Genomic DNA, 14,755 nt, shown 5'->3' with positions numbered 1-14,755 from the left:
AATAAGACTATATAACGAAACCTGGTTCAAGATTGGCAAGCCCGGCGAGCTAGTGTTACCATAAAACTGTTTGGGCTGACAATAAGGTTGTTGGGGCTGGGTATCATACCCGACATACTCCTAACAAAACGTAATGTAGCATGTCTAAGTAAAAAAAACTACCAAATTCATACTAAATAAATATATAACGAAACCTGGTTCAAGTCAGGTAACCACGACGTGCCAGGCTGATCGTTAGCGGCGTAACCCGGCTCCTCCTCCGGAAATAAATGGTTAAACCAATACATTCTGGGTACATATAGTACAAATGTTATGTTATTTTTTGGTTTAATGTCGAGAACAACACACATTCCTTTATAATAGAGAAAGGAAAGGAGGGGAAGAGAGGAGAGCCGGGCTCCAGTAATTCAGCAAAAGCAATACGCCACGTATAGATCTATACATTGCGTATAAGGTACGAGTTGACAACCTATCCCATCTTTTGCAGGGCAGGTTGTCATCAAACTAATACGCCGCGTATAGGTCTATACGCGGCGTATTAGGGAGCTTTTCTAGAAAAACCCACCAGCTTGTGGTATTATGTTTTTTTTTCCTTTTTTTTCTTTTCTTTTTTTTTTGTTATTTATTGTTATTTATAATAATTATTATTAACATTATTTTATTTATGAATAACATATTATTATTTACAATTCGGCAAAAGGGTGTTTAGTAGCAGGGCTTATATGGGAAAATTGACATTGCGAAACGACCTTTCAATTTATTGGCTGTTGTCGTTATGGAAAACTTGAATCAATTACAGTGATTACCTTGGAAATAACAGACAGTGCTAAACGAACCCTTTCTTGGATGCTTTCGTTATCGGCATCTCAAATCCGCCTCTTCGATATTTTCAAACTCCAACGGTCTTGACCTTCAGCCACCACGGGCAACCGTAGTTGTATTCACTCAACACATATCAGTCGTCACTAAGCTTAAGCTTAGGCTTGTTATTAATTTTATTTTTAGTTGGGGGTATTCTAAGTTGATCATCTTGTGTATATTAAAGAATTATCGGCTTATATACATACGTATATATATAGTAGATGTGCGGTATAAGAATTCATTACGCCTACAAAACCAGCACCAGATCGAGATACTAGTTTGATGAGTTTGAATCTCTCGGATCCGCGGTATCCGTTAACAGCAGCAATAACGTTAGCCCATACTTTGGACAGATAAATGGAAATTCGGTCATTGCTCCAGCTTAACGAGCACCAGAGTGAGATATTAGCCCGGACTTACCTGAACCGGTTGGCACGTATGCTGACGTGGATTTTGGCTCGGTGTTGACGCTGATATTAACACGTTTGCATAATACACAATGAAAGCACAAACTCAAACAACAATCCACACAATAGCAATTCTCTTCAACAACCAGTCAAACAAGAAGAAGAGAAAAATAATGAAGAGAATTGCTATTGTATAGATTATTGTTTGAGTTTGTGCTTTCATTGTGTATTATGCCGGTGACAATGAAAGCTGTAAACAAACGTGTTAATATCCGCGTCAACACCGAACCTAAATCCACGTCTGCATACGTGTCAACCGGTTCAGCTAAGTCCGAACTAATATCTCAATCTGGTGCTCGTTATGTTGGAGCAATGACCGAATTTCCACCTATCTCTCCAAAGTAGGGGCTCCCGTTCTTGCTGCCGTTAGCGGATACCGTGGATCCAAGAGCTCAAACTCATCAAACTAGTATGTCGATAACGAAGAGCCAGATTTGAGATGTCGATAACGAAAGCAGCCAAGAAATTGAAAGTTCGTTTGGAAATGCCAGTTTTCCCAAGTAAGCCACTGTAGCTGATTCAAGATGCCCATAATGAAACCAACCAATAAATTAAAAGTTCGTTTCGCACTATCAGTTTTCCCAAATAAGTCCTACTAATGAACGTCCTTTATCGAACTTCGAATAATAATATGTTATTGATAAGTAAATAATATTAATATTAATAATAATCATAAATAACATTAATAATAACAAAAGAAAAGAAAAGAAATATAAAAAAAAGAAAAAAAAACCATAATAAGAAAACACTGGTGGGCATTTCTAGAAAAACTCAATAACATAATTAGCACCCGTTTGATATAATACAATTTAACATTATACAATATAACATAATACAATATAATAATAAAATAATATTATTATATTATATTATATTATATTATATTATATTATATTATATTATATTATACAATATGCTATTCGAACGTACCTCCGAACGTCTTGCGTCGCCGCCTAACCCCAGCATCTGAATCTTAGACGTACATCAGGTACCTAATAATAATAATATTTTAGTACTAATAATAATATAAAAATTAATGCTTTAATACTAATAATTATATGCTTAGAATAATAATAATATAATAATTAATATTTTAATAGTATTTTAATATTATTATTTTAATAATAATAATACTATTTTAATAAATACAATAATAGTAATTTATTTTATTAACAATAATATTTTCATAACAACAATATCTTAATAATAATATTAATATTTTAATAGTAATAATATAATAAAAATTTTAACAATAACGGTAACAGTACAGGAAATCTATTTTAAGTTTGGGAGGCCTGGCGAACTAGGGTTACCGTAAAACAGTTCAGGCTCATATAGGTGGTGTCTATATAGTAGGCATGGTGTAGTATAATGGTCGGTGCCTAGACAAATTTCAAAAGTAAACCATTCACCAAATTTCTGCCCTAACATCTACAACTATGTCCTAACATGTACTTAATAAAGATAAAACGAAACCTGGTTTAACTCCAACTGACCGTTAGCGCCGTCCGGCATCTCCTCGTCCGACTCCGGAAATATATGGTTATTGGTGTTGGTTAAATGAAGAGGTTGAGGGTGAGGGTGAGGTAAAAAAAAAAAAAAGAGAAAGGGTGGAGAGGGAGGGAGCCGGACTCCAATAATATACAAAACCCAATACGCCGCGTATAGGCCTATACGCGGCGTATTAGGGTACGATCCGACAACCCTATGACAGAGCCAGACTAGGACGTCAAATCGTACCCAAATACGTCGCGTATAAGCCTATACACGGCGTATTCATGGGTGTTGTGGATGTCCCTAAAAGGACCCATTTCTATTTGTGTTTGACTAAATTTAATAACATCAACTTAGAGCATTCTCATCCAAACCCTCATATTATGTGAGGGGTGTTTTTATAATTTAGAGAGTGATTCAGGGTGTTGTGAGTGAATAGTTTTTATATTTTAGAAAAAGTAGTGATTTTTCTGTATATTTGAAAAGTTAATGTTCATCCCCTATAATTTTTTAATATATTTTGAAAGTGGTTATGAGTGAAGGAAAGAGAAAAGGTAATGATAAAAGGTATAAAAAGTATTATTTAATTAAAAATGAGAGAGAAAATAAAATAAGTTTTAGTGTAATTTTTGGTTTGAAGATAGGGAGTGAGATGAGAATGCTCTTACTTGTTTTGTTGCATCATTCTTATTTATATTAATAATTTTGTGACGAATTTTTTCTATATTGACTTATTAGCATGGGTGTTAGGTAGGAAAAAAAAATATTGAAGTTGCTATCCATCAAAATCATGGTCTTGGGACTTGTAGATTGGTCATTTGCTCTTTTCTTTGTTATTTATGAAGGTATCAAAAATGTTGGACCAAGGGTTATTGTTGAACAAGACGTCTGAATTTATCAAATTATATTTGTCACGTGGTGCTAAATGAACCCAACCATTTAACCCTTGTTGGTTGCGCTACAGGTGAATTCACCCCGTTGTCGTTCGCGCCCACTGAATTCATTCATTCGCGAACCAACCCATCAATTTTCTTCCTTTAGCCCAAGCGAGCACGCCCGCCCGGGGTCGCGGTGCCCGCTCGCGACGAGTGGTGAAGCGAGGGTGTTGTGTGTTCGTGGCCGACATGGCTCGCGCCATTCGCTGAAACGGTCGCTCGCTTGCCATAACGCAAAGTCTTAAACCAGAAAGGTTCCCTTTTTGTCAATGAGGTTAGTTAGTATAATTATATAGATTTGGTAGTCAAATAATTAAACAAACTAAACCTAAGTCGGTAAGGTATATATTCATGCACCTCAAGTTTACGTAGGCGTCACACCATCCACTCTACACCTTTTTTAGTCCATCTCATCTAAGGAACTGGTGTAACTCCACTCTGTTTAATTTAAAAATAATTATTAAATTCTTGTGTGTGATTGTAGAGGATTTTAAATCTCGCTAACACATTATCCAGTTTGCCTTTAACACTCCTTAACCCATTAAAAAAAGTGGTATATCATTCTTTAACCTTTGTCAAATCAGTTTTAACACCCTAAGCATTAAAGTATAACCCATGGCCTAATAGACGTAAAACGAATTTCTCTTTTTAACCCGAACTAAAATCGATATCTTCTAAAATTGACCCGCTATGACTCGAACCAAATCGATACGATTGTAAAAAGACCCGTTGAAACCAGAATTAAATTGATACCTTTTTATATTGACTCGTTGACCAGAACCGAACTGATACCCGTTTAAAATGACCCGTTTTGACCTACGCCAAAGAAAATCGAAACATTTCTAAAATGACCCATTTTCATAAATGAAAATTGAAATAACATACTTGAATATTAAGAAGAAAAATGAAGGGTAACACATACAACTTTCTTTGATTTTGAAATCATTTATACAAAGTGTGAATTCATTATTACTGGTTAGGGGTGTTATTTGGGTTGTACTTTTGGGTTTCTCGGGTCGATTTCCTCGAGTTTAAGAAACTTATCTGAGTACTCAAACTCGACCCTAATCTCCCCCCGGGTTATTCAGGTTCGGGTTGTTCAGTTTCGGATTTTATGAGTACGGGTTAATCGGGTTTTGAGTATTTGAACTACAAAACTAAATATATATATATATATATACTAAAATTCAAGCAAATATATCATCTTCAAATTTTAACTTACATAAGCAAATAACAAATCACATAATCTAATCGAAAGAATTTGAAGAACAGTTCGATTGACGGATGAATAACTAGTCGACTGATGAATTGAGCCAGAGAAACTGATCTATTGGTTGAATAAATTGCATATCTAATCTCTGGAATTAAAGAATGTTGGAATAGTAATTGAAAGATGGGCCAGAATTGGAACAAAATAAACGACTTAAAAAAGGAATTGACACATAGCGATATTCATTGAATAGGCTAAGGCAAGGATACGATAATTAAATAGAATACTTAGTCAAACGGGTTATTCGGGTTTACTCGAACTCCATTAATAAGCACTCGGTACTCAACTCGTATTGGTTCGGGTTGCACTCGGGTTTGTTAGATTCGGGTTCGGGTTTCATAAGTGCGGGTACTTTCGAATTCGGGTCAAGTTTTGGGTTGAGGTTAAAATGACAGCCCTATTACTGGTTGTGAACATCAAAATATGTTAAATATATATAAACGAAACCTCCCTATTTTCTCTTAAGCCACTAGATTGCTTTATTTGTAAATGGTGGTTTCTCAAGCATTTGACCCGAATTCACGGGTATGGGTCTCACCAAACCCAGGTAGCCATTAAACGGGTAATAAAATCTCTTCATATTAAAAATTAATCTCATCAAATATTTTATATGAAAATCCTATAAAATAGGGATATACTAAAAATTAATATCTTATTTAAAAAAAAGATATTATTTTTAATTATGAAACAATTTTATAGTAAAAAAATAAGCAGGTCATGGGTATCATCGAACCCAGATAGCTTTTAAAATGGTTATAACATTTTATTTATTTTTGAAACTCTTTCATCATCAAACTCTAAGTATATTATTAATTTTCTTACAATAAATAAAATTAAAATACGAAAAAATATATAAATATTATAAACGAAAAATGTAAAACAAACCTCGTAATCAAACCCTAATTTGATTTCTCATTATGGATTTAGTTACATTAGCGATTTTTTTTTCTTTTAAGTTTAACTTAAATGAAAAGTTTCACAAAATAATATCCAAATTAAAACAAATGAACATAAAATAATAAATATAAAAATTAAGTGGATAATTCATTCAACGCTTCATTAAAAAATAAACATAACCCAACATAAATTAATCAAAATAACTTCAAGTATATTATTAGCTTCTTATAATAAATAAACTAAAATCTAAAAAAATATATTCACAATTTTAGAAACGAAAAATTTAAACAACCCCTGTAATACAGGGGATAAAAACTAGTGTGTGTGTGTGTGTGTGTGTATAAAGCTTTAATGATTTCAACTCACTTGAAAGTTGAAACTCATGTGAATCTTTCACTTAATTTGTGAATCCTTCATATTCTTTCATTTTTCAATAGTTACTAAAACCAAACACCAAACAAACTATACAAAAACTGAAACGAAACTAAATTGATAAAAACTAAAACGAAACCAAAACTAAAAACCTAATTAAAACCAAAATCCAATAAAACTAAAACAAAAACTGAAATGAAACTGAAAAACTAAAACCAATAAATCTGAAACCGAACCAAAAACAAAAATTGTAAAAACCGAAACAAAAAATGAATAAAGTTAAACCCATCTAAAACGAAACTAAAAAAATTATAAAATTGAATCGAAACGAAACGAAACAAATTTATAAAAACTAAAACGAACAAAAACCGAAATAAAACCAAAATAAAAATAACTACCATGAAACTTTGAAAAGGAAAAAACCCGAACTTTTTAAGGAACACATATATTATTAATATTATAGTAGATTAGAATATGTTGAATGCAATTAAGTTGAATATAATTTAATATAATTTTGAATTATTTTATTAGCAAGAAATTCTAAGAATACATGTTATGTTTATGGATCAAATACAAATCATTATTAACATGAAAACAATGAGAACCAATTTGCTGTTATTATTAGGTATGTTTTTATAAGTGTTTGTTGTTATTTTTTGTTCGTATTTGTTGATTTTCGATTATGAGACATTATAAGTATTTGCTAATTTACATTTTGTTGTTATTATAAGGTTTTATCTTATACTGTTATAAGTATTTGCCGTTATTTTGATTCTTTTGTTGTTATTATTATGGTTTTTTCTTTGTTATTATAAAACATTGCTTTTGTAGATTGCTATTGTAATGGTATTGTTTTCTACGTTCTCATTTTTAATAAATTGATAATGTTTCTCACGTTCTTATGTTAAGATCATTTTGTACATGAACACTCCCCTACGTCTTATTTATGAAAAAAGTTATTGTTTTATAATAGTATAGTAGATGGATAAACGAATATTTATAATTCTTAATATTAAAATACAAAGTATAATAAATCTTATCCAAAATTATAGTGAGTTAGATATTGCATCATTTTCCATAATCAAAGTAGTATAAGAGTGTTTTCAAAGCAACGTAAAAGTCACAAAAGATATCGTTTTCTACATTATATACATTTGGATAATCATGAATATAATATATATTTGTTATGCTTGATCATACATTTAGTCCTCGCAAATATTCCGTGCACATTTGAAAGGATATGCTATAATTATAACTACAAGAAAGAAAAGGGGGATTAAAGTTTTCAAATTTAACCACATTTTCCAATCAACTTAATTAATATAATATGTGGATTTTATAATATAGATATATTAGATTCTATAATTCCAATTTTGACTCATTCGTCGGTAATAAGCAAAACTTATCAATGTTTTCCGACAATCATAACTTTCAATTTATTTTCTTTTACTGAGTCTTTTTTTCTTTTCTAACGGAGTCTAACCACATTAATTTTTTATGACATGGATGATGGTATGGATGATCTTAGACCCATCACATAAAAATAATCAAATAAAAAAAAGAGTGAGATTATTAAAATATAATATTTCAAGTATTAAAATTTTGATTGAAGTAAAAACATTTAAAAGCTATGGCATCTTAGTGATCCATTATATATAGTTATTCTATGTTATTTTATCTATAAGCAAACCTATTTGAATGTCATTAAAAATAATCAAATTTAAGTCGGTGTTTCTTCACCATGATTTGTTGATATCATGGGAGAGAGAAAGGGAGTGAGATACGCGTTACAAACCCGAATTATACATTACACTTATACTTATTTGTACAAGCAGTGTATTATGATTTGTACAAGTTGAAAGCAATTCAAATATACATTTCATTTCCAGTCAACTCTAAACCAAGCACCACCTTAAGTTCTCATTCAGTACAAAGTGTGCATTAGGCATATTTTGGGATTTGAAAGCCTATTTATGAGATACTAGAGTATGAGGCATTATAATTAATAATTATATGGGTGAATAAAGCCCCTATATCATTCTTGAAACATTGGGGAGTTTTATAAGGGTATGGGTGTTTTTACAACAAAATCTATACGTGTTTTAAAATGATAATGATTGAAGAGGCATCAAAGAGTGTTATTCAATAAACATGTTTTTTTTAGTAAAAAATAATCAGATAAAAAAATTTTCAAAATATACGAGAGCCGCTATTTTTTTTACAAGTATGTTAATATAATGAACTTATTTTTTTTAGGTTTAGTTTCGGTATCGTAACGTACGTAGTCAATACAGATAGAATTCACGTTGACTCATAACAACAACAACGCCTGAGATTTACCTATCGAATTCGTTGCATAACGCACGGGTAAATCACTAACTATCATACTAATTAGAACGTGAAATTCGAATATATTCCTAAACACAAATATCCCAAAAAATTAGTGAGAATGCATAATGACAATAATGCCATATTTAAAACAATATTTATTCGACCGGTAAAACTAAGCATTTTGTTACAGTAGCGAGTTGACGTGATTCGGTGGTATTGATTACGTGAGTAAATGTACCTTAATAAAACCCAAAATATAAATTTGTTGAATTAACGTACAAAAAATTTAAATATTTAATACGATATTTCTTCGATCGGGAAAAATCGTGCGTTGTTAAAATCCGAGCGTTGAAGCCTAGGCATTGGTAAACGCAAGCATTACGGAGGCGAGTTGACGCAAATTCCGTTAACTTTTAACGGGAGTTAAAGTTGGTACCAAACGCTGTTACAAAATTAAAACCTTAGTACCCAAACTTGTAACTTTAAAACCTTAGTATCTTGTTACTTTAGGAAAATATTAGGGACTAACTTTGTAATTGTGTCTTAAATGAATCAAAATTGTTTTCAGGTTTTATATGAAATTATGTTTTAGTGTAATAAATTTTATTAAAAACTAGGGGATGGTTCACCTCTTATATAAAAACAGAAAAAAAATGTATATTCGTAATTTAATCAAAAGTGTACGAAACGTGTTTGTTTTACTGTTTTTTTTTTATCATGTAATGTTTAAGCCCGGGTTATGAAACTCATGCAATGCCGGCGGATGCTAAAAGGAAGATAAAGCCCCAAAAATGTAACGTCTTCATCAACTGGTTAGCTAAAAGTATGTGATTTAATTCAAAACATTAAAAAATAAAATGGAAAATAAAATATTCAAAAAAAATTATAAGGAAAAATATTGAGGACTTGTGCAAATCATGAAACCTGTGCGACTAGTTTCTAAATTAAAAGGAAAAAGGCTTAATGCAAATAAAGAAACCATATATGGCAGCTTTTTAGTTCAAACAAATTTACTATTACTTTGAGCATTCTTAATTTACCTTTTAAATTTTGGTGAGAATATTTTATAAATTATAAGATATGGCCCTGAAGAAACACTAAGTGACCCCGGGCAGATTATGGATAATCTGGGGGTTAAGTAATGTTTCCCACGAGGGTTAGGTCCGGCAAAGAAGGATGTTCTTCAGATGACCTGCAAAACAGACACCGTGAGCTCGTCACTGAGAAGGGGGGGTTCCTCCTTGTGACCACCCTCCGGCGTGAGAATCAGACTAGATTGCTCTGAATATAAGTATATATTGAGAGAAATAGCTAGTGAAGGTAAGATACAAGATGATCATACCGTTCCAAGGTATTGGAGTATTTATAGCCAAAGGTAGGTTTCCAAGCAGGTACAGCCAGCTGTATAATATTCCTGTTCTACCAACTATGGGCTACGCACTTGCCATGCTGGTTAGTGGGTAGGCAGCGGCTGATAGTGACAAGGCCGGCTGTGTACTGTTCCCTTTCCACCAACTGCAGGCTATGTGCGTGCCACGACAAGGGTTGGTGAGTAGGCAGCGGCTAATAGTGACAAACAATACTAGAGCATGCTCCTCGTACTGTTGTCGGTGAGCTGTCACCCTGTGATTGGTTCATGGGCTGCTTTGGTCAGATCTTGTCTATTTTGTCCATACCTTGGCAGGTATAGTACAAAAGATCTTCCAGAAGCATACGGACTGGCTCATTTGGGCGGGAGTATTCCCGCCTTGCTCATTCCTTCAGGTGACACTGAATTATTTGAGAGTTAGTGCCTTGTGCGTGTAGCCTTGCTATTAGTGCGGGTAGCCTTCCCTGATGGCTTGTATCCGCAGCTGCGGGGACAGGCGGGGTACTTCACCATTGGGAGGCTTTCCCTGCGGGAACAGCTGGCGTACTGCGCGTAAGGTCTTCATCTCTGAGCATGGTGGGTCCTGCGGAACCAGTTGGTCCTTGCGCAGACGTCCCTCTTCAAGGTGAGTCTTGCGGGTCCAACTGGGCTCTGCTGGGACCTACCTCTTCAAGTCCCCCAGTCCAATGTTCTTCTCATGAATTGTTAATAAGTGAGGTGAACTTTGGACTTAAGCAAGGGGTTTTGAAAAAGATTTAGTTTTAAGGTTGTCCGTGGGAATTCTTCCCGCGGTTTCCCTAATGTCACGTGCAGAAATTCCCGACTTTTCTGCTTGATCTTTGGGTATGATGCGGGTAGGTGTGTAACCTCCTTGCAAGTCAGGAACGTTGAGTTTCACTTGTGCAGATTCTCCACGAGGTTTCGGTAGTTTTAAACATAGTGATCAATTATGTTAAAGAACCAATTCCATCCTGGAGCTTCAAACAATCTAGTTCTCAACGTTCCCGCTATGCGGGGATGTTATTTCCCTTTCCGCAAGCATGGCCCAGAAGATCCTTCTTGGTTTCAATTCCCTGCGAGTGCTAAGTATGTGAAGGGTTTCGCCTTGACACTGTACCCGCACTCGTCTTATAGTTATCTTACTTCCAAGGTATTCTTGGCGTCCATTCCCTGCGGGTGCTAAGTATGTGAAGGGTTTTGCCTTGACACTGTACTCGCACCTGTCTTATAGTTACTTGGTTGCCAAGGTAAGGGGTATAGTCCCGCTTACTTTTGAATCTTTTTGAATCTTTTTGAAATTCGAAGAGTTGGTGAAATGATAAGAACAGTCCAAACTGTTGAAACGTCGTCCGACGGTTTCTTCTGACAGTATCAGGACGTGCAGGAAGTTATGGCGACGTGACAGTATATGGTCATTCCAGACGCTTTTTCAGGCGCGTGGGCGCGATTTTTCGGGCGCGTGGGTGCTGATTTTACGGCGCGCGTCCCGTCAACAGCTGTTGCCAGCTTGCTTTTTCCACGTGTCATAGTTTCATTGCACCAGCTCTTTTCTCTCTCCTCCGCATTAAATTCATCGCATTCATTGCGATGAGTATATAAAGGGGGAGAGGGTTCACGGCAATCCACACTTTCACTTCTTTCTTCTTCTTCTAAGCGATTTCCGGCGAATACTCTAACTTTCTGTCGAGCATTCTCCTGAAATCGTTCTTTACCTCCAAAACATGTCGTCTACTCATGATCCAGAAGCTACCGTCGAGGAGTCTGACTTGTATGTCGAGAACCCGACGTCTACGTCCGATAAGGACGATAAGAGCACTGCTGGCGAATGCCAGTGTGCTCTTCCCATCGAGCTTTACCGGTACATCGTCCGGAAGTTCATGCTCGAGCCGTTCAAGCCTGAGTTTCCGGAGCCACACCAGACGGTGTACGATGCCCCCAAGGGCAAAATAGGGGTATATGCCGCCTTCTTCGTCTATGGGAATCTTAGGTTCCCGTTGACGAAGTTTGTATACCGTGTTCTGGATAGACACGGTGTGCACCTGACCGAGGTACACCCAATGGCGATCGCCAAGATCCGCCATTTTGAGTGGGTGTGCCTCATTCTTGGCGTGGATCCCCACGTCGACCGCCTGATGACCTTCTACTCCTGGAGGTGCATCCAAGGCTGGTATACCCTGGTCACCCGGATCAAGGGTTTGAAGATCTGCGCTACCGAGCGCAATCTTCGGTCTTGGAAGCGGGAGTTCTTTTACATCTCTGCCCGTTTCGTCCCTATAGCGATGACATTTAAGAACGGGAGAACTCTCCCCAGCCTTCACGCCTCCAACTACTAGGAGGCGGAATGGTTCTCCAAGATTTCCCGGATCCAGACTCCGGTTTACCGCTTTCCGGAGTCCGGGATGGTGATGCTCGGTATGAGCAGGGTGTGGAAGGATGCTGGGGCGGAAGCGCCACAGATTCCCATCGTACTTGAATACGGTTTGAACTTTATCCCTTACGGTATGCTCCGTCTTCTTTGTTAATTTAAGGTTTTTTCTAACTGTTTTTCTTTTTATTTCAGAGGGAAATGACTTGCAGTCCCTCCTACATCCGCGGGAAGCTGACGGTCCCGCTCGGTTGGGTACTCGTGCTCTTGACGAGAACGAGTTGCCCATCCTTGCGCAGACTGCGGATCGGTTTGTGGAGGCCTACCCGCCAGGCCACGAAATACTGAGCGCCACGAGGCCAGGTAAAAGACTATTTAACCCTCGCCCTCTGAATGCTGAAACCTCTGCTGGAAAATTCCTCTAATCTTGTCATCTTCTGATGAGGAATCGGCAGATGGTCCTTTTCTTGCGCGGAAGAAGAAGGCTGCTGGCGGGAAGGGCAAGGCGAAGGTAGCCTCTACTGCCGACCAGGTGAACCGGTCTGAGTCGGAGACCGAGAGTGAAGAGGCGGCGGGGAACCCGGGTGGTGTTGAGACCACTGCTCTGGAGGTTGAAACGGCTGTCACCTCCGAGCAGCCCAGGACAACGACGGTGACCGGTACGAAGAGGCCGGCTCCATCGGGTTTGTCCCCGCCCGTTCGCACCTTCAAGCTCAAAAGGACCCGTAAGTATACTTCCTTTATCTTAACTGCATAACTTTCCGCCATTATACTTATACATCTTCTTTGTGCAGGCGTGGATGCTACCGCATTCCAGGGTGGAGCGGTGAGGAGCACCTCCGGACCCATGACGGTAGGTTTGGTCAACCTACCTGAGGCGATGACCCAGGCGACTGCGCCTGCTTCAGTTGTTGGTTCAGTTGCTCACCCGGTTGAGCCAACTGTTCCAACTGTGACGACGTCCCCGCCGGCTGTCAGTGCCATATTCACTGATTCCTTCACTGAGCCGGCGGTGAGTGTTTCTGTGGATTCTTCCACAGCCGCGGCCGCGGTTGTGAGTTCACCTCCGGTGAGTTCACCTCCGTTGGTTTCTACCACGGCGGCCTCCGCTGTGCCTCCTCCGGCGCCAGCGACTACGGCCGGTCCTTCAGGTATGTCCGGTGTTGGGGCGTCAAGCCAATCTCTGCCTCCTTCCCATCTGCCTGACCTCTTGGATGGATATCCGTTAGGTTCGGGTGATGGGTTTGGCGGCTACAGGCCTGTCGTCGACCCTACAGATGCGTAGGGTTATTTCGGCCTTTTATTATTTTATTTTATATTTTTTTTATCATCTTTTCCTAACTGCTTTTTGCTTTTGCAGTGTCGGATTCCAATGAAGTGTATGTTCCACGATGGAACATCCGCCGAGGAACAACCCTTCGGACGCCTGTGGAATGCGTCGAGTGGGCGCGCCACGCCGCCCCACGTGGGGCGCTGGGGGAAGCAATGTCAAGCTACCAAGAGGGTAGGTTCACAAATGAGCTCCGCATTCTCGTAGCCCGAATGCAGCCGCGCGTCGAGCTGCTTTGTCATGAAAACGACAAGTTAAAGGCAGCTCGTATCCAAGAAGTAGCTCAGGCGCGGGCTGTCCGGGAGGAGAACAGGAGGCTCTCCGCCGTTGCTGCGGAGAAGGAGAAGGCCTTCAAGGCCCTTGAGGTTGAAGTTCAGGCTCGTCTCGAGGCCGGTTCCAAGGCCGCCCAAGCTGTTAATGAACAGCTTCGGTTGGCTAAGGAAACTGCACGGAATGCAACCGAGAGGGCCACCAAGGCTGAAGCTGCTGCTGAGCCTCTACGCATCGAGAATGAGGAACTTAAAGCCAAATTAGAGAGGCTCCAGCAGGCTCATGATGCCTTGGCCATGGAAGATGCCAAGAAGCTCCAAGAGATCTTGGACCAGAGGGGGGTGCTTGACCACACTGAGCGTAAGCTAAAGGGCGTCGAAGAGGCTGCAGCCAAAGATGTGTTGCTTGCCAACCTTACGAAGAACGAAGCCGAACGCGCCCGTAATGAAGCTCAAGCTGCCCTCCAGGAGGCTCTGGTTACCAAGGAATGGCTTCTCCGAGAAGCGTTGTCTCAGGTATGCGCAGTTTCACAATTTCTTTACGCTTTTCCTTAGAAGAGTTTTTGATATACTTCTGTTTTTTAGGTTGTGCATCGGGTGTTCACGAACACATCATATGACGATGCGATGAGCGCAGCCCTCAACGCTTCTCATGAGGATGGGGAAAAGGCTGGCTTCCTGCTTGGTCTAGGGTTTGTTGAACAAGGCATTCCGCCTTCCAACTTCCCTCTTTACAATATGGATACTGAAGCTGCGTATGACCAAGCAGTGAATCAGTATGCCGCCTTCCCGCAT

This window comes from Bidens hawaiensis, unplaced genomic scaffold (assembly GCF_021521415.1).
Source record: "Bidens hawaiensis isolate Kalapana, Puna unplaced genomic scaffold, B.hawaiensis_p1.1 tig00006302_1, whole genome shotgun sequence".
In the NCBI taxonomy this organism is placed as follows: domain Eukaryota; kingdom Viridiplantae; phylum Streptophyta; class Magnoliopsida; order Asterales; family Asteraceae; genus Bidens; species Bidens hawaiensis.
This window is presented reverse-complemented; position numbering follows the sequence as displayed.